This window comes from Salvelinus sp. IW2-2015, linkage group LG3 (assembly GCF_002910315.2).
Source record: "Salvelinus sp. IW2-2015 linkage group LG3, ASM291031v2, whole genome shotgun sequence".
In the NCBI taxonomy this organism is placed as follows: domain Eukaryota; kingdom Metazoa; phylum Chordata; class Actinopteri; order Salmoniformes; family Salmonidae; genus Salvelinus; species Salvelinus sp. IW2-2015.
This window is the reverse complement of record NC_036840.1, coordinates 11,664,963-11,684,883: the sequence shown is the minus strand read 5'-3', so window position 1 is coordinate 11,684,883 and position 19,921 is coordinate 11,664,963. Positions and strand designations below refer to the sequence as shown.

Below are 19,921 nucleotides of genomic sequence, written 5' to 3'. Positions count from 1 at the left end.
GAGACTGAGCTGTTGTAGTGTTAGTGTACASTGCAGTAGCTACAGTATGTGACAAGGTGAGAACAGGTCACCATGTTGGCTCCCCAGCCTGGTYCCAGATCTGTCTGTGCTGTCTGACCAATAAAAGGCCATAGGAGTTGACAAGACAGCACAAACAGATCTGGGACCAGATTATTTTACTGGAGCACAGGTTAGCCACATCTACATTCCTCTGTCGCCATGACACTGGCAGGAGATAAACGCCGAACCGAAACAGAGCTGGAACAGACTCGGTTCTCTGTTGTTCTGTCCAAAAAGGCACCCTATTCCCTACATAGTGCACTACTTTTGAAAAGTAGTGCACTAAATAGGGCAGGGATGGGGAAACGCCAGTATTCGGGGGCCTAATTTGTGTCACACTTTTGGCCTAGCCCCAGCTACCACACCTGACTCCAATAATCAACTAATCGTGATATTCCGTTTAGAATGCAGTTAGTTTAATGAGCTGTGTTTGCTAGGGATGGGAAAAAGTGTGACACCACTCTGGCCCCCGAGGACTGGAGTTGCCCATCCCTGATATRGGGAGTAGGATTCCATTTCAGACACAACCTGGAACAGACTCTTCTCTATGAGCTGTGTGAATGGCTGCAGCACTGCAGATAGCATCAGCCAGCAGTCATTTGTAATGTCAATGTGGTCATTGAGGATGTTTTCCAGAGGCCCCTCTGCCTTCTGATAAGATTTGTCCAGACTGTTTTTCAGTTCTGTTCTGTTTAGCATCCTTCCATTTCTAGGAACACGTGAGCAAGGTACTGTAATTAACAAAAAACATGTTTTTTCTGAATCAGCCGAGGATCATATTTACTTTATTGAGTTGTTACATTTCTCAGTTCGCGCTCAACACGTATGTATGATTAAACCTCAAAGTTATTTTGCAAGTATATTTTTTCATTATGGTTAATATCATATTTATTGTATTGATTTGGCAAGCTGATTGGTGATTTATCGTTTACCTTCTCAATCCTAATCCTCTTTAGTAATGCTGACATTTGGAGAATTCTTGATTTACATAATTAGACATCTTTGATCTGAGATTTGTGAAATCCCCTCTTTCTCCCGTCCTGCCTTGTTTCCTTCCACATCTCACAACCTTCACATTAATTCTGTGAGTCCTTGGCTTAGATTTRACATTTGAAAAGGCATGTTTGACTGTATGAAAATAGAAAAATAGCATCATCACATTCTGAATGGATACAGGCCAACTCAGGCTTGTATTTACGTGAGGTGACACAGGCACACACTCAAGCGCACACAAGCTGTCACGGCCGTCAAAGGAAGTGGACCAAAGCGCAGCGTGGTGAGCGTACATTATCCTTTTATTACAGAAAATGACGCCAACAAAACAACAAACGAAGAACACAAACGTGACGCTCACGAGGGCTAAGTGCCACAAACACAAGTCAACTTCCCACACTGAAAGGAGGGAAAAGGGCTATCTAAGTATGGTTCCCAATCAGAGACAACGATAGACAGCTGTCCCTGATTGAGAAGCATACCCGGCCAAAACATAGAAATACCAAAATCATAGAAAACAAAACATAGAATTCCCACCCCAAATCACACCCTGACCAAACAAAATAGAGAGGCTCTCTAAGGTCAGGGCCCACACAAGCACACATAAAAAATACATACTCACAAATACACATAATCACAACACTGGGCCTGACGGCTTTGAATGGTATAAAGATGACTGTGGACGTATTTCCCCTTTAACTGAGTTGTCAGTCTATGTTGGGAGCAGGGTCCTCTATGATCCACAGAGAGAGAACACACACACACATACATACACATACATTTCTACTCGATGAAGGAAACCACAGAGAGCTCCAGTACTTTATTGATTTTTAGGTGCGCTCCTCTTATTCTTCCCAGAGGGTGCTGAGTGGTGCTCATCGGACACATACCTCGGACTGTGATCCCATGTCAGTGAGACCAATGCCTTCTCAACAGGCCACCCCTTACTATACTAACAATACCCATTCTACCTGTTTTGTCAATAACATACACTGTACATCAAAGTCAATTGATATTTTTCAATGACAAACTACGGCAAGGTGTATTTGACTGGCGTGCATAGTAATGAGTTGAGAAGGAAGACATGGTTGGGGTTTATTTGGGATTCTAGTCTAAACAAAGTGCTTGACCTGATTCTACAATCRMGGTAAACAGCCATCCGGGCACTTAAAATGTCTCGTCAGAACACATCAAACAGTCTAAAGAGGAGATAGCTAATTCAAATTCCCTAATACTGTTACACTGTCCACTATTGTGCCAGCTATTCGTACCAAGCCGTCTGGATGTTACACCATTTCAACATTGATGTCATTGTGTCTCGCCTTTAGCTTGGTTTGTCTTTAATTATTGTCAGAGCCGCACACAGAGCCAGACCTCATCAACTGGATAAATATTTGACTGCTGTTCCATACAAATTGCATTGGGTTTATTTTATATCTGCACAGCCAGCCAAACCTAGACACTGTGGATTGGCTTCTTTGCAGGTGACCGCAGTCCTCCACATGAGGTAAATTAAAACCCACATTTATTAAAAATGTGATATTTCTTCACTTCCAGATTTGCCTTATTTAATTATAATATATGTCAAAGTCTAATCTGAGGCTTATGCAGGGCCATTCAATTAATCAAAAATAGGCAAAATTGTAGTTTTGTGGAATATTATGGCGGCTTCACAGCGTTGTGTATGTGTGTGTGTGCACGAATGCGTGTGTGTGTGTGTGTGATGATATGCCTCTAGTCTTGCCCTGCTGCACTCAGGGGGGTACACTAACAGGACTCTGGGGTATGTGTTTGGCACTGTGTGAGACGGCTCAAAGCTGGACACACAGGCTGTGTGGCGTCACGCCTTCCCAAATAAGTAACCTACTGTGCTTTTTTAGCCAGTCTCTCCACTGTATATCTTTGGCTTAGGTTTATGCTAATGATACGTCTCTGATGAATCAGAAAGATCCAAATATTGTGATGGTGTTCAGCTTTGAAAACAAAGTCAATCAGATCCAGCCAAGGACAAGAAATGCAAAAAAACTGCTCAAAACTTTAAAGGGGCAATCTGTGATTGCTACATCCATTTTTGGACTTTTTTATATAAACCCACTGATTCTTGAAAAATATAACTTATGAGTTTAGTTCAACTGCTATACCCCATCAGAACCCAAAATATAAGCTTGTTAACCTCCATTGTTTGCAAATAATATACAGTACAGTAATATACAAAACCTGGTTAAAACTATACGTTTGATATCATGGATGGTCAATCCTTGCATCCATAGTTCTGTCAATTCATTTGAAAGTGTTTACATCTCAACAGCCCCATCCCTCATCCCTTTACCAAAACATTGGTGGAGAGGTCGCTTTGTTATTGTTTGAATTGCAGATTGCCCCTTTAAGTTAACAAATTATATATTTTATATTAAYAAAGCAGAGAAGAGGTTTTACATATCTTTGTCATACCGAACATAGACTACATGTACTGTGCCTTCATCACGTACCACATCAGCTGTGACACACGGTCCACATCAACATGCAATCTGTAGCTTATCAAAGAATGTTAACACGAAGGGAATTAGCAACACAACCCCTCACGTGTCAAACTTTCCGTAACCTAGAATGACATGTATTTAGCATGTAGTCACACATTCCTCACTTACTGTGGTGTCATTTGACATGTTGTTGGTCTCACGTACTATAACTCTGCTGAAGCTGTGAAAGTGGAGAAACTGGCATGAGAGCTACAGGCTGCTGGTGGTAGGGGTTAGGGGGGTTGGTTGAGTGTGTGTGTGTGTGAGTGTACATGTGCATGCGTGCGCGTGTGTGTGTGCTTGTGTGTGTGTACATGGGTTTGGGGGTGCTGATGAGTGTTGCAATGATCCCAAGGGACAGGGGGTCCAGTTCCACATTTAAAACTAACTAATTCTGACTCAGATTAACTCCTTTTTCACTCTTACTCTCTGCTCATCTGTATCAACAGCAGAAAATTAGTGCAGGACTGCGATGGATTGGATTATATGACACATGTATCTGTGGCTTGGGGTAGAATGTCAACAAGGTTAAATTAGCAGCAGATGGGCCTCGACTTTGATCTTTGGATCCCATCATCAGGAGCTGTCAGCCATATTGTTCTAGCCTAACTGTCACGTTGTCCTGCTGCTGTACATGTGGACTATGAGTTGTCTGGCCTTAGTTATCATCATGAAAACCTGCCGAGCTGTCTTTTGTTTTTTTAAACATTGGTTTTCCATCAACTTCTCTTTTGCTCAGACCAAGGGCCATTCTTTAGTTTTTTTTATTGGAGAGAGGGATACATATTCATGAACTCATGGCTAGTCTGACCCGGTGTGAACATTTGCTACGGATTACGTGCATTCTTCACTCATTCCAAAGTTTGAGTCCAGATGTGTACAAGGCAAGCGGAGGAGCAATATTACTCAGCTGCTCTCTTCTTCTTCCTCTTCTTCTTCTTCTTCTTCTTCTTCTTCTTCTTCTTCTTCTCTTCCTTCCCTTGAGGCAGCTGGTGTTTGTTTGCATTTGAATCACCAATCAATTATAGCAATTACCCAACAGTGCTGATCACCAGAAAACTTTTTAATGAGTCTCATGTCTATTCATGTCATATTTGTTTCAAGCAGACAGYTCCAGACTAGGCTTGCTCTGTGAAAACAAAGTCTGTCTCAGTGTCTGACAGTGAGACCAATAAAAGGGTGCAGAGTGTTGATCAGAGAGTATTTCAAAAGCCGTCAGAAATGACCATAATGCTGTTAATCACGCAGGGCGTCAAGGGTCACCCAATGTCACGGTCAGCTTGGTCTGTGGATGGCTGGCATTTTTTCCTCCGTTAGCATCAAAGCTCGACGTATTAAGTTTCTCTCATTCTAGCCATTGACTTCCTTGTGAGTTTCTTTGAAGGTTTGATCAGTTGCGGGTGTGTATTGTGGCTGTGCCGTGGTGTTGTGGTTCAAAGTGTCACCTTGTCATTTCGCTTGGCCATTAAAGTCAAGACGAGGACCCGGGTCCGTAGGTAAGCTTCACATTTCGATTCCAATCACAGCGCCGAAGAATAAGCTCATTAGGCATAATTACAGGTTTCCAGTTCTACTGCTTTTCTTTTACGCCGTTTGGTGTGAAACTTTAATTCCATAACAAAAACCAAATGCTTCCACCACAGGCCGCTGGTGAGAGCGATGCATAAGGACCATGGTGTACCTCTTAGTTAACTATAAGTACATCAGCAGGTCCTAGTTTAGGGCTATTCAACTCTGGGCCTTGAAGTTCTCCTCAGCACTGCAGGGTTTCCTTTCTTTCCCTCTAATCAGGGACTGATTCAGAGTTGAGAATGAGTGGACTTTCTGGGCAATCAATGATATTAATCCATTAATCAACCAATCATGAACTTCCAGGAAGAGAAAAAAACAGCATGAGGCCCAGATCTGAATACCACTGACATATTTCCATCCCCTAGCTTTGAACAGTTTGTTCTTACCTAGGAGCACCCACATAGCCTACTGTAATTAAGTGACACTTTTCTCATTTGGCTTGTATAGTCATTGATTATCAGTTAGGAACACGTTGCGAAGCACGTGCCTTGACTCTCAGACAGAGTGGGCCTCTGTGGCAAATACAATGTATACATATAGTGCCAGTCAAAAGTTTGGCCACACCTTATCATTCAATACTTTTTCTTAATTTGTACTATTTTCTGCATTGTTGAATAATAGTGAAGACATCACAACTATGAAATAACACATATGGAATCATGTAGTAACCAAAAGGTGTTAAACAAATCACAATATATTTTATATTTGACATTCTTCAAAGTCRCCACCCTTTGCCTTGATGACAGCTTTGCACACTCTTGAAAAACAAATGATAGTCCCACTAAGAGCAAACCAGATGGAATGGTGTATTTCTGCAAAATGCTGGTTAAATGTGCCTTGAATTCTAAATAAATCACTGACAGTGTAACCAGCAAAGCACCAACACCATCACACCTCCTCCTCCATGCTTCACGGTGGGAACCACACATGCRGAGATCATCCGTTCACCTACTCTGCGTCCCACAAAGACACAGCGGTTGGAACCAAGAATCTCACATTTGGACTCATCAGACCAAAGTACAGATTTCCACCGGTCTAATGTCCGTTGCTCGTGTTTCTTGGCCCAAGCAAGACTCTTCTTATTATTGGTGTCCTTTAGTAGTGGCTTCTTTGCAGCAATTCGACCATGAATGCCTGATTCACGCAGTCTCCTCTGAACAGTTGATCTTGAGATGTGTGTGTTACTTGAACTCTGTGAAGCATTTATTTTGTAAGGAACGACGCTGCAGAAGAGAAGCAGGTACGGGGAGTTGACATTTAATTTGGAACGGACATGCAACAGGACAGGAACAGCGTCAGAACTGGGAAACACAAAGACAGATGACAGTCAATACAGCAGCGGGGAACAGAGCTGGGAAACAAATATAGAGGTAATAAACAGGTAAGGCAGGTGTGCGTAATGATGGTGGCAGGAGTACATAATGCAGGGCAGCCTATCGCCCTCGGGCGCCAGGGGGGAAGAGTGGGAGTAGAGTGGGGGAATATTTGGGCAGCAATCTGAGGTGCAGTTAACTTTAATGAACTTATCCTCTGCAGCAGAGGTACAGTAACTCTGGATCTTCTTTCCTGTGGCGGTCCTCATGAGAGCCAGTTTCAACACAGCGCTTGATGGTTTTTGCGACTGCACTTGAAGAAACTTTCAGAGTTCTTCACATTTTCCGTATTGACTTACCTTCATATCTTACAGTAATGATGGACTGTCATTTCTCTTTGCTTATTTGAGCTGTTCTTGCCATAGTATGGACTGTTTTTTAACCAAATATGGATATCTTCTGTACCACCCCTACGTTGTCACAACACAACTGATTGGCTCAAACGCATTAAGAAGGAAAAATATTCCATAAATTAACTTTTAACAAGGCACACCTGTTAATTGAAATGCATTCCAGGTGACTACCYCATGAAGCTGGTTGAGAGAATGCCAAGAGTGTGCAAAGCTGTCATCAAGGCAAAGGGTGGCTACTTTGAAGAATCTATTTTGATTTGTTTAACACTTTTTTGGTTACTACATGATTCCATATGTGTTATTTCATAGTTTTGATGTCTTCACTATTACTCTACAATGTAGAAAATAGTACAAATTAAAAAAAAAAAAACTGGAATGAGCAGGTGTGTCCAAACTTTTGACTGGTACTGCATTTCTATATCAGGACTCTATAACTTTCTCTAAACAGTGAGCCTGGGCTGCACAGTATGTATGTTGTAACATTATAACACCGGATGGCCTTTTGTCACTAGAGTAGCGGCGGTGGTGACAGATAGTTTTGCTTCATTTTTTGCACTGTAAAGTAATGTGTTTTGGACAGTGGACTCAGAGAGTGAATAGGGATTACTGACTGGCTTTGTCTGGATCCTTTCTASTCCAGCAATCAGGCAGGCTGCCAAACAAACAGATGAAGTCAATAGAGACATTTCCTGTGTCTTCTGAGATGTGACTGCAACAGATGCACAATGCTGACASGGCGCTGACACGACACTGACACAATGTGACAACCTGCTGTGATGTAGTGTGTACACAGAGGATTCCACCTCGACTTATTTAGGCGCTGATACCGCACATGATCACACACAAGATAGTGTTTGTCAGTGTGTGTCACTCTCTAAAAAAGGCAGGGGAAAATAGATTTTGCAATGTAGTCTGAATGCGTGAAAAATCACTGTCTCAAAGAAGAAGCTTAACTTGCGCAAGAAGATATACATCTGAGGTACAGTATTTGAGTTATTTGTAGTGCACAGCATTCAATCTTTGACTTGTACAATATCCATTCCACCAAGATCAGTGGCCTATTACTTTAATGCGATTTTAGCCATTTCCGTTCCCAGTTACCATTGAAACACCCCAAACAGACAGGGGCAATAGCTTGGAAGCACAGCAACCSTGGTTTGCCGAGTTTTTACCTTTAACAGAGTATCTGTATCCAGGTAATTACCATCTGTGGGGCACAGAGGCCCACTGTGATTACAGATGAGCCCAGTAATAGATTCAACACTTAGAAACAGAGAATGCTGCATTCCACCAGTCCGGCTGCAAGGTGGGTAGATATCTGCAAGATGGATTATGTGGGGTTTGTGAGTTCAACATTGACACAGATTCATCGTAAATCATTATGCCAGAGACCGCGAGTGATTTCTGCATTAGGAGCAGAAAATGGAGTTCACCCAGTCAATGAGGAGGGCATATTTCACATCAGTCAGACCCATTCTCATGTTACATTTCACTTCTGTTACCAAAAGGGTTCATGGTACATAATAGCAATCAGCAAGATACTGCGCTAACAAAAGGCCCTATACGGATCCTGCACAGGGGCCACGGCATGGGATGCTATCTTACTTTAAAACTAATGTTGAACTAAATAAATGCATGTCCAATGTAAACGTTTCKAAAACAGCGTGTTGTCTTTTTAAGACATTTGGCACAGAGCTGTGAGGACAGTTCCCACTAAACACGGAACGACTTTTGGACGTATTTTTTTGGTCCTGTCCGGACTTGCCATCTTTTTTTSGGGGTCTTTTTTTGGTGTGGTCCGGACAGGCCTTGATTTCAATGTCCACGGATGTTGCTTTTTGGTCCGGTCCGGACCATATCCGAACCAATCTTAGACGTTTATGTGTGGTTCAGATTTGGTCTGGACTGGCCTTKATTTCAATATCTATAGACGTCTGGTCTGGTCCGGACTAGCCTATATTTGGCCCAATCATAGACATCTATGCTTCACAAGTTTGGACATCACAGTACAGTACAGTAGAGCACAGCAGAGTTCAGTTCATTACAGTACACTATAGCACAGTACAGTACATTAGAGTATAGTACAGTAGAATAAAGTACAGTATATTACTATAATGTACTCTACTGAATTAAACTAGTCTGTACTACTGTACCATACTGTACTCTACTCTACTGAATTAAAATCTACTGTACTGTACCGTATTGTACTGTACTCTACTGTACTCTACTCTAATGAATACAAATAAAAATCGAATCAATATCAAAGCAAATGTTATTTGTCACATGCTTCGTAAACAACAGTTGTAGACTAACAGTGAAATGTTTACAGGTCCTTTTCCAACAGTGCATAATTAAAGATAAAGATGAAAAAATATATAATAATAGAAATAGTAACACAAGGAATAAATATACAGTGAATAATGAATTTATTTATTTATTTATACCAGGTAAGTTGACTGAGAACACGTTGTCATTTACAGCAACGACCTGGGGAATAGTTACAGGGGAGAGGAGGGGGATGAAAGAGCCAATTGTAAAACTGGGGATTATTAGGTGACCGTGATGGTTTGAGGCCCAGATTGGGAATTTAGCCAGGACACCGGGGTTAACACCCCTACTCTTACGATAAGTGCCATGGGATCTTTAATGACCTCAGAGAGTCAGGACACCCGTTTAACATCCCATCCGAAGACAGCACCCTACACAGGGCAGTGTCCCCAATCACTGCCCTGGGGCATTGGGATATTTTTTAGACCAGAGGAAAGAGTGCCTCCTACTGGCCCTCCAACACCACTTCCAGCAGCATCTGGTCTCCCATCCAGGGACTGACCAGGACCAACCCTGCTTAGCTTCAGAAGCAAGCCAGCTGTGGTATGCTGGCTTATAAAGTAAAAATAATATACAGGGAGTACCAGTACCGAGATGATGTGCAGGGGTACGAGGTAATTGAGGTAGATACTGTATCTACATATACAGTGCATTCGGAAAGTATTCAAACCCCTTGACATATTCCATATTTTGTTACATTACAGCCTTATTCTAAAATTGATTTWAAAAAAGAATCCTCATCAAACTACACACAATACCTCATAATGACAAAGCGAAAACAGTTTTTTWWAAATGTTTGCAAATTTAGTAAAAATGAAAAACAGAAATACCTTAATTAAATAACTACCCTTTGCGATGTGACTCGGAATTGAGCTCAGGTGCATTCTGTTTACATTGATCGTCCTTGAGATGTTTCTACAACTTGATTGGAGTCCACCTGTGGTAAATTCAATTGATTGGACATGATTTGGAAAGGCACACACCTGTCTATAAAAGGTTCCACATAAAATAAAAACCAAGCCATGAGGTCGAAGGAATTGTCCTTAGAGCTCCGAGACAGGATTGTGTTGAGGCACCAAAAAGGGTACAAAAAAATGTCTGCAGCATTGAAGGTCCCCAAGAACACAGGGGCCTCAATCATTCTTAAATGAAAGAAGTTTGGAACCACCAAGACTCTTCCTAGAGCTGGCTACCTGGCCAAACTGAGCATCGGGGGAGAAGGGCCTTGGTCAGGGATGTGACCAAGAACCCAATGGTCACTCTGAAAGAGCTTAGGAGTTCCTCTGTGGAGATGGGAGAACCTTCCAGAAGTACGACCATCTCTGCAGCTCTCCACCAATCAGGCCTTTATGGTAGCGTGGCCAGGCGGAAGCCACTCCCCAGTAAAAGGCACATGACAGCCCACTTGGAGTTTGCCAAAAGGCAGCTAAAGGACTCAGACCATGAGAAACAAGATTCTCTGGTCTGATTAAACCAAGATGGTTTGGCCTGAATGCCAAGCGTCACGTCTGGAGAAAACCTGGCACCATCCCTACAGTGAAGCATGGTGGTGGCAGCATCATGCAGTGGGAATGTTTTTCAGCTGCAGAAAACAATCAAATTTTATTTGTCACATGCGCCGAATACAACAGGTGAAATGCTTACTTACAATTCCTTATCCATCAATGCAGTTTTAAGAAAATCCCCCCCAAAAGAAAGAAATAAGAATAACAAATAATTAAAGAGCAGCAGCAAATAACAATAGTGGGGCGATATACAGGGGGTACTGGCACAGAGTCAATGTGTCTGTGCGGGGCACCGGTGTCGAGGTAAATGAGGTAATTATGTACATGTAGGTAGAGTTATTAAAGTGGCTATGCATAGATAATAAGAGAGTAGCAGCAGCGTGGGGTGGGCAATGCAAATAGTCTGGGTAGCCATTTGATTAGCTGTTCAGGAGTCTTATGGCTTGGGGATAGAAGCTATTTAGAAGCCTCTTGGACCTAGACTTGGCGCTCCGGTACCGCTTGCCATGCAGTAGCAGACAGAACAGTCTATGACTAGGGTGACACCGCCTGGTATAGAGGTTCCTGGATGGCAGGAAGCTTGGCCCCAGTATTGTACTGGGCCGTACGCACTACCCTCTGTAGTGCCTTGCGGTCGGAGGCAGAGCAGTTGCCATACCAGGCAGTGATGCAACCAGTCAGAAGGACCCATGCCAAATATTTTCAGTCTCCTGAGGGGGAATAAGCTTTGTCATGCCCTCGTCTTGGTGTGTTTGGRCCACGATAGTTTGTTGGTGATGTGGACACCAACGAAGTTGAAGCTCTCAAACTGCTCCACTACAGGCCTGTCGATGAGAATGGGGGTGTGCTCAGTCCTCCTTTTCCTGTAGTACACAATCATCTCCTTTGTCTTGATCACGTTGAGGGAGAGGTTGTTGTCCTGGCACCACACTGTCAAGTCTCTGACATCCTCCCTATAGGTTGTCTATCGTTGTCGGTGATCAGGCCTACCACTGTTGTGTTGGCAAACTTAATGATGGTGTTGGAGTAGTGACTGGCCACGCAGTCATGGGTGAACACAAAGTACAGGAGGGGGCTGAGCATTCACCCCTGAGGGGCCCCCGTGTTGAGGATCAGTGTGGCAGCTGTGTTGTCACCTACCCTTACCACCTGGGGGTGGCCCGTCAGGAAGTCCAGGATCCAGTTGCAGAGGGAGGTGTTTAGTCCCAGGGTCCTTAGCTTAGTGATGAGTTTTGAGGGCACTATGGTGTTGAACGCTGAGCTGCAGTCAATGAATAGCGTTCTCACGTAGGTGTTCATTTTGTCCAGGTGGGAAAGGGCAGTGTGGAGTGCAATAGAGATGCATCATCTGTGGATCTGTTGGGGCGGTATACAGATTGGAGTTGGTCTAGGGTTTCTGGGATAATGGTGTTGATGTGAGCCATGACCAACCTTTCAAACCACTTCATGTCTACAGACATGAGTGCTACGGGTCGGTAGTCATTTAGGCAGGTTACCTTAGTGTTCTTGGGCACAGGGACTACGGTGGTCTGCTTGAAACATGTTGGTTGAAAATGGTTCACAGGTTTAAAATGTCAGTGAAGACACTTGCCAGTTGGTCAGCGCATGCTCGGAGTACACGTCCTGGTAATCTGTCTGGCCCCGCGGCCTTGTGAATGTTGACCTATTTAAAGGTCTTACTCACATCGGCTACGGTGAGTGTGATCACACAGTCGTCCGGAACAGCTGATGCATGCTTCATTGTTGCTTGCCTTGACGCGAGCGTAGAAGTAATATAGCTCATCTGGTAGGCTCGTATCAYTAGCCAGTTCGTGGCTGTGCTTCCCTTTGTAGTCTGTAATAGTTTGCAAGCCCTGCCACATCCGACGAGCGTTGGAGCCTGTGTAGTACAATACAATCTTAGTCCTGTACGCTTTGACTGTTTGTTTGTCTTATGGCATAGCGGGACTTCTTATAAGGGTTCGGGTTAGAGTCCCGCTCCTTGAAAGTGGCAGCTCTACCCTTTAGCTCAGTGCAAATGTAATCCATGGCTTCTGGTTGGGGTATGTACTTACGGTCATTGTGGGGACGACGTAATCGATGCACTTGTTGATGAAACCAGTGACTTATGTTGTGTACTCCTCAATGCCATCGGAAGAATCCCGGGAACCTATTCCAGTCTGTGCTAGCAAAACAGTCCTGTAGCTTAGCATCTAGGTCATCTGACCACTTCTTTATTGACCGAGTCACTGGTGCTTCCTGCTTTAGTTTTTGCTTGTAAGCAGGAATCAGGAGGATGGAACTATGGTCAGATTTGCCACATAGAGGCAGAGGGATTAGGTTAAAAAAAATGGTAATATGGATTTAAGTTTCCCTGCATTAAAGTCCCCGGCCACTAGGAACGCCACCTTTGGATGAGGGTTTTCCTGTTTGCTTATGGCCTTATACAGCTCACTGAGTACGGACTTAGTGCCAGCATCGGTTTGTGGTGGTAAATAGACAGCTCCGAAGAATATAGATGAAAACTCTCTTGGTAAATAGTGTGGTCTACAGCTTATCAGGAGATACTCTACCTCAGGCGAGCAAAATCTCGAGACTTCCTTAATATTCGATTTTGTGCACCAGCTGTTGTTTACAAATATACACAGACCAACACCATTTAACATTTAATTAAAGTCTTTCCGATGCAGTGTAAACCCCGCCAGCTATATTTTATCCATGTCGTCGTTCAGCCACTACACGGTGAAATATAAGATATTACAGTTTTTAATGTCCAGTTGGTAGGATATTCGTGATCGTAACTTGTCTATTTTGTTATCTAATGATTGAACTTTGTCTAATAGGACTGATGGTAGAGGCAGATTACCCACTCGCCGTCGGATCCTTACAAGGCACCCCGACCTACGTTCCTAATATCTCTGTCACTTTCTCCTGCGAATGACGGGGATGTGGGCCATGTCAGGTGTCTGAAGCAAATCCTTTGCGTCCAACTCGTTAAAGAAAGAATCTTTGTCCAGTACAAGGTGAGTAATCGCTGTCCTGATATCCAGAAGCTATTTTCATCATAAGAGACAGTGGCAGAAACATTATGTACAAAATAAGTTACAAATAATGCGAAAAAACACACACAATAGCACAATTGTTTCAGAGCCCGTAAAAGAAGACTGGAGACTAGTCAGGATTGAGGGAAAGATGAATGGAGCAAAGTACAGAGAGATCCTTGATGAAAATCTGCTCCAGAGCGTTCAGGACATCAGACTGGCACGAAGGTTTTACCTTCCAACAGGACAACGACCCTTAGCACATAGCCAAGACAACGCAGGAGTAGCTTCGGGACAAGTCTTTGAATGTCCTTGAGTGGCCCAGCCAGACCACGGACTTGAACCCGATCGAACATCACTGGCGAGACCTGAAAAAAGCTGTGAAGTGACACTCCCCATCCAACCTGACAGAGCTTGAGAGGATCTGCAGAGAAGAATTGTAAAAACTCCCCAAATACAGGTGTGCCAAAATTGTCATACTCAAGCAGACTCAAGGCTGTAATCACTGCCAAAGATGCTTAAACAAAGTACTGAGTAAAGGGTCTGAATACTTATGTAAACTTGATTTTTCAGTTTTTTATTTTGAATAAATGTGCAAAAATCTAAACCTGTTTTTACTTTGTCAATATGGGGYATTGTGTGTAGATTGATGAGGGAAAAAATGATTTAGAATAAGGCTGTAACGTAACAATGTGGAAAAAGTCAAGGGGTCTGAATACTTTTCAAATGCACTGTGGTTAGGGGTAAAGTGACTAAGCAACAGGATAGATAATAGACAGTAGCAGCAGTGTGTGTGTGTGTGTGTGTGTGTGTGTGTGTGTGTGTGTTGTGTGTGGTGTGTGTGTGGTGTGTGTGTGTTGTGTGTGTGTGTGTGTGTGTGTGTGTGTGTGTGTGTGTTTGTGTGTGTGTGTGTGTGTGTGTGTGTGTGTGTGTGTGTGTGTGTGTGTTTGTAAGTATGCGTGTGCTGCACTGTGTGTGTGGCCGTTTGTAGTTTGTGTTGGGGTGTCAGTGTAAGTATGTTTGAGTGTGTGGGTAGAGTCCAGTGTGTGCATAGAGTCAGTGCAAGAAAGTTAGTGTAGGTAGTCCGCGTATCCACTTGATTAGCTATTTAAAAGTCTTGTTTAGCAGTCTTATGGCTTGACTGTAGAAGCTGTTCAGGTTCCTGTTGGGTTCAGACTTGGTGCACTGGTACAGCTTGCCGTGTGGTAGCAGAGAGAACAGTCTATGGCTTGGGTGGCTGGAGTCTTTGACAATTTTTTAGGCCTTTCTCTGACTCTGCCTGACATTGAGGTCCTGGATTGCAGGGATATTGGCCCCAGTGATAAAATTCTACTGTACCGTACCGTACAGTACTGTACTCTACTGTTAAAACTTGTGAAACATAGCCTAGGCGTCTATGATTCGTTCGGATTTGGTCTGGTCGGAAACAACAAAATGTGGACATGTTTGGGGGCGGGGCTTATTATAATAATACCCAACATGCTTTGTAAGTGTTTATTTTTTACATTTACATTTGGTTTTTCAACAGGCAATCTTATCCAGAGTGGCGTACAGTGCGTTCAAGGTAGATAAACAACAAGATATCAAAGTCATRGCAAGATTAGTTTTTTTCTGTAACCGCTACTGAGAATGTTATTGTAGTTGAAGTGGTCTGTTGTTTTATTCTTTAGGACTACTTTGAACATTATAGCTGCCAGTTTTAAATCCCCCATGCAGTCATTTACAATACATTTTTAAATCATCATTGTGTGTGTTAATTTCATGACAATAACTCAACATACATAAAAAAAAATATATATTTTTTTTTTACCCCCTTTTTCTCCCCAATTTTGTGGTATCCAATTGTTAGTCCTTACTGTCTTGTCTCATCGCTACAACAACCGCACGGACTCGGGAGAGGCGAAGGTCGAGAGCCATGCGTCCTCCGAAACACAACCCATCCAAGCCGCACTGCTTCTTAACACATCCAACCCGGAAGCCAGCCGCACCAATGTGTCGGAGGAAACACCGTACACCTGGCGACCTGGTCAGCGTGCACTGCGCTCGGCCCGCCACAGGAGTCATAGTGCGCAATGAGACAAGGATATCCCTGCCGGCCAAACCCTCCCTAACCCAGACAGCGCTAGGCCAATTGTGCGCCGCCCTATGGGCCTCCCGGTTGCGGCCGGCTGCAACAGAGCCTGGGCTCAAACCCAGAGTCTCTGGTGGCGCAGCTACCTGCCTTMGGCCACTGCGCCACCTGGGAGGCAACATACATTTTTTTAAATGTATTTCCCTGAGCCTCCTTTTGCCATTGCTCAGTCTGATTGCTCGAGCTTGTTTTTAGTATTTTATTTATTTTAGTACTTTTTACCCCTTTTTCTCCCCAATTTGTAGTTACAGTCTTGTCCCATCGCTGCAACTCCCGTACAGACTCGTGAGAGGCAAAGGTCGAGAGCCACACGGCCCTGCCAAGCCGCACTGCTTCTTGACACACTGCTCAGTTAACCCGGAAGCCAGCCGCACCAATGTGTTGGAGAAAACACCCCAACGTCAGCGTGTATGCGCCCGGCACGCCGCAAAGAGTCGCTAGAGCGTGATGGGACAAGGACATCTCAACCGGTCAAACCTTCCCCTAACCCGGACAACGCTGGGCCAATTGTRCGCCGCCTAATGGGTCTCCCCGTCGTGGCCAGCTGCAACACAGCATGAGATCAAACCCAGGTCTGTAGTGACGCCTCAAGCACTGCGATGCAGTGCCTTAGAACGCTGCGGTGCAGTGCCTTAGACCGCTGCGATGCAGTGCCTTAGACCGCTGCGCCAGTCGGGAAGCCCTTTGTGTGGGCTTGTTGATATACATTTAAATRTATTTACATACACAGCTCTGATTGGCAGATATGATCATCTCAACTAGAGTCTGCCCCTCTTACCCCTTCAAAGTAGGAGAATACAGCACCTTCAGAAAGTATTCACACCCCTTGACTTTTTCCACATTTTGTTATGTACCAGGTGGGATTAAAATAGTTATTTTTATTGACWTTTTTTGGGCAACGATCTATACAAAATACTCTGTCAAAGTGGAAGATAAATTATAACATTTGTAAAAACATTTTTTTWATTTTTATGTAACTAATATATCTTGATTAGATACGTATTCGATACATGTTAGAATCACCTTTGGCAGCGATTACAGCTGTGAGTCTTTCTGGGTAAGTCTCTAAGAGCTTTGCACACCTGGATTGTACAATATTTACACATAATTATTTTTTTAATTCTTCAAGCTCTTTCAAGTTGGCCTCATGGTGAAATCCCTGAGTGTTTTTATTTAATTTTTTATCCATATTTTACYAGGTAAGTTGACTGAGAACACATTCTCATTTACAGGAATGACATGGGGAATAGTTACAGGGAAGAGTAGGGGGATGAATGAGCAAATTGGAAGCTGGGGACGATTAGGTGGAATGGTTTCAAATACATAAAAAAAAGTAATTTGCTCCGTTCTAGCCATTATTATGAGCCATTCTCTCCTCAGCAGCCTCCTATGCCCTACTCTTACGACAAGTACCATGGGATCTTTAGTGACCACGGAGAGTCAGGACACTCGTTTAACATCCCATCCGAAAGACGGTTTCCTTCCTCTCCAGCAACTGAGTTAGGAAGGATGCCTTTATCTTAGTAGTGACTGGGCATATTGACGCACCATCCAAAGTGTATCAATTAATAACGTCACCATGCTCAAAGAGATATTCAATATCTGCTTTAAAAATATATATACAGTACCAGTCAAAAGTTTGGACACACCGACTTATTCCAGGGTTTTTCTTTATTTTGTACTATTTTCTATGTTGTAGAATAATAGTGAAGACATTAAAACTATGAAATAACACATATGGAATCACGTAGTAACTAAAAAAGTGTTAATCAAATCAAAATATATTTTATATTTGAGATTCTTCAAAGTAGCCACCCTTTGCCTTGATGACAGCTTAGCACACTCTTGGCATTCTCTCAACTAGCYWCATCTGGAATGCTTTTCCAACAGTCTTGAAGGAGTTCCCACATATGCTGAGCACATTTCCTTCACTCTGCTGTCCAACTCATCCCAAACAATCTCAATTGGGTTGAGGTCGGGTGATTGTGGCGGCCAGGTCATCTGATGCAGCACTCCACCACTCTCCTTCTTGGTCAAATATCCTTTACAAAGCCTGGAGGTGTGTTTGGTCATTGTACTGTTGAAAAACAAATGATAGTACCACTAAGCACAAACTGGGATGGTGTATTGCTGCAGAATGCTGTGGTAGCCATGCTGGTTAAGTGTGMCTTGAATTMTAAATAAATCACTGACAGTGTCACCAGCAAAGCACCCCCACACCATCACACCTCCTCCATGCTTCACAGTGGGAACCACACATGCGGAGATCATCCGYTCACCTACTCTGCGTCTAACAAAGACATGACGGTTGGAACCAAAAATCTCAAATTTGGACTCATCAGACCAAAGGACAGATTTCCACTGGTCTAATGTCCATTGCTCGTGTTTCTTGGCCCAAGCAGGTCTCTTCTTATTATTGGTGTCCTTTAGTAGTGGTTTCTTCGCAGCAATTCGACCATGAAGGCCTGATTCATGCAGTCTTTTCTGAACAGTTGATCTTGAGATGTGTCTGTTACTTGAACTCTGTGAAGCATTTATTTGGGCAGCAATTTCTGAGACTGGTAACTCTAATGAACTTATCCTCTGCAGCAGAGGCAACTCTGGGTCTTCCTTTCCTGTGGCGGTCCTCTTGAGAGCCAGTTTCATCATAGCACTTAACCGTTTTTGCTACTGCACTTGAAACTTTCTTGAAATTTTCCGCATTGACTGACCTTCATGTCTTAAAGTAATGATGRAGTGTCGTTTCTCTTTGCTTATTTGAGCTATTCTTGCCATAATATGGACTTGGTCTTTTACCAAATAGGGCTATCTTCTGTATACCACCCCTACCTAGTCACAACACAACTGATTGGCTCAAATGCATTAAGAAGGAAAGAAATTCCACAATTTAACTTTTAACAAGGCACCTCTGTTAATTGAAATGCATTTCAGGTGACTACCTCATGAAGCTGGTTGAGAGAATGCCAAGAGTGTGCAAAGCTGTCTTCAAGGCAACGGATGCCTACTTTGAAGATTCTCAAATATATAATATTTAGATTTGTTTAACACTTTTTTGGTTACTACATTATTCCATATGTGTTMTTTCATAGTTTTATTCTGCAATGTAGAAAATAGTGAAAATAAAGAAAAACTCTGGAATAAGTWGGTGTGTCCAAACTTTTGACTGGTACTGTATATTTATCTAACAATAGGTGCCCTTCTTTGTGAAAATCTCCCAGATCTTTCTGGTTGAATCTTTATTGGAAATTTACTGCTCGACTGAGGGACCTTACGGATACTTCTATGTGTGGGTTACAGAGATGAGGTAGTAATTCAAAAATMATCTTAAACACTATTTAAGAGTCCATGCAACTTTTTTTTTTTTTTAAGTACTCTTCAATAAGTTTTAAACTTCAGTAGTGATCAGCCTAATAGTTAGATAAAAACTATTTGAGTTGTGTGATGAGTTGGAGGATGCTCTGCCACATTATTGGACAAGGTGCATCGATGGATATCAAGATAATGATAGGTAATACTATTCAGAGCAAATAAGCAGCAGCTATACTTCGAGGACACTTTGTTTAGGATACAGTCAAGTGGCAATAGTTTACACGTCAAAGTTTACTTCTCCAACATTTTCCCATGGTCCTTAGACACACTGCACGCGAGCTCTCTAATTTCTGCAGCTGGCCGAGCATGCGCGAGTGGCTTTCGGAATCCGGATATGATGAAAATGTTTTAGTCCAAACTTTTTTCAAGCGAACCAGCAGAATGTCGATGACATTAGGAGTAATATTTCAACTTTTCCCGCGCGAATAGCGCGATAAACGGAATCATTGGAAACGTATTGATAACTTTGGAGATATTTGAATTTACAACTCGTGCGGAATTTTCCAACGAGAAGGCGTTTCACTGTGGAGGAGGGATGGGAATAAGTCAGACTTGAGACAGGGAGTTGTCATGTTTGTAAGGTACTTATCAACAAACTTATTATGCATGTTTACATAGTTTTGCTTATGATTTATTCGATAATAAATAACCATATTTATACATTTAAACGACTTAGTTGCAGATTTCCTTTCCGTTTC

General features: G+C 42.9%; 1 protein-coding gene across 2 annotated transcripts in view; it reads left to right on the top strand.

Annotated features, from left to right (window-relative positions):
- Positions 1-19,545: 19,545 nt before the first annotated feature.
- LOC111950689 (myoD family inhibitor domain-containing protein) overlaps positions 19,546-19,921 on the top strand; it is a 32,596-nt gene continuing 32,220 nt past the window's right edge. The window contains exon 1 of one of the 2 annotated variants that reach the window (XM_023968501.3): positions 19,546-19,804. The gene's annotated coding sequence lies outside the window, so the exon portion shown is untranslated. The remainder of the gene's footprint in view (positions 19,805-19,921) is intronic. The other variant, XM_023968492.3, reaches the window with a different exon arrangement.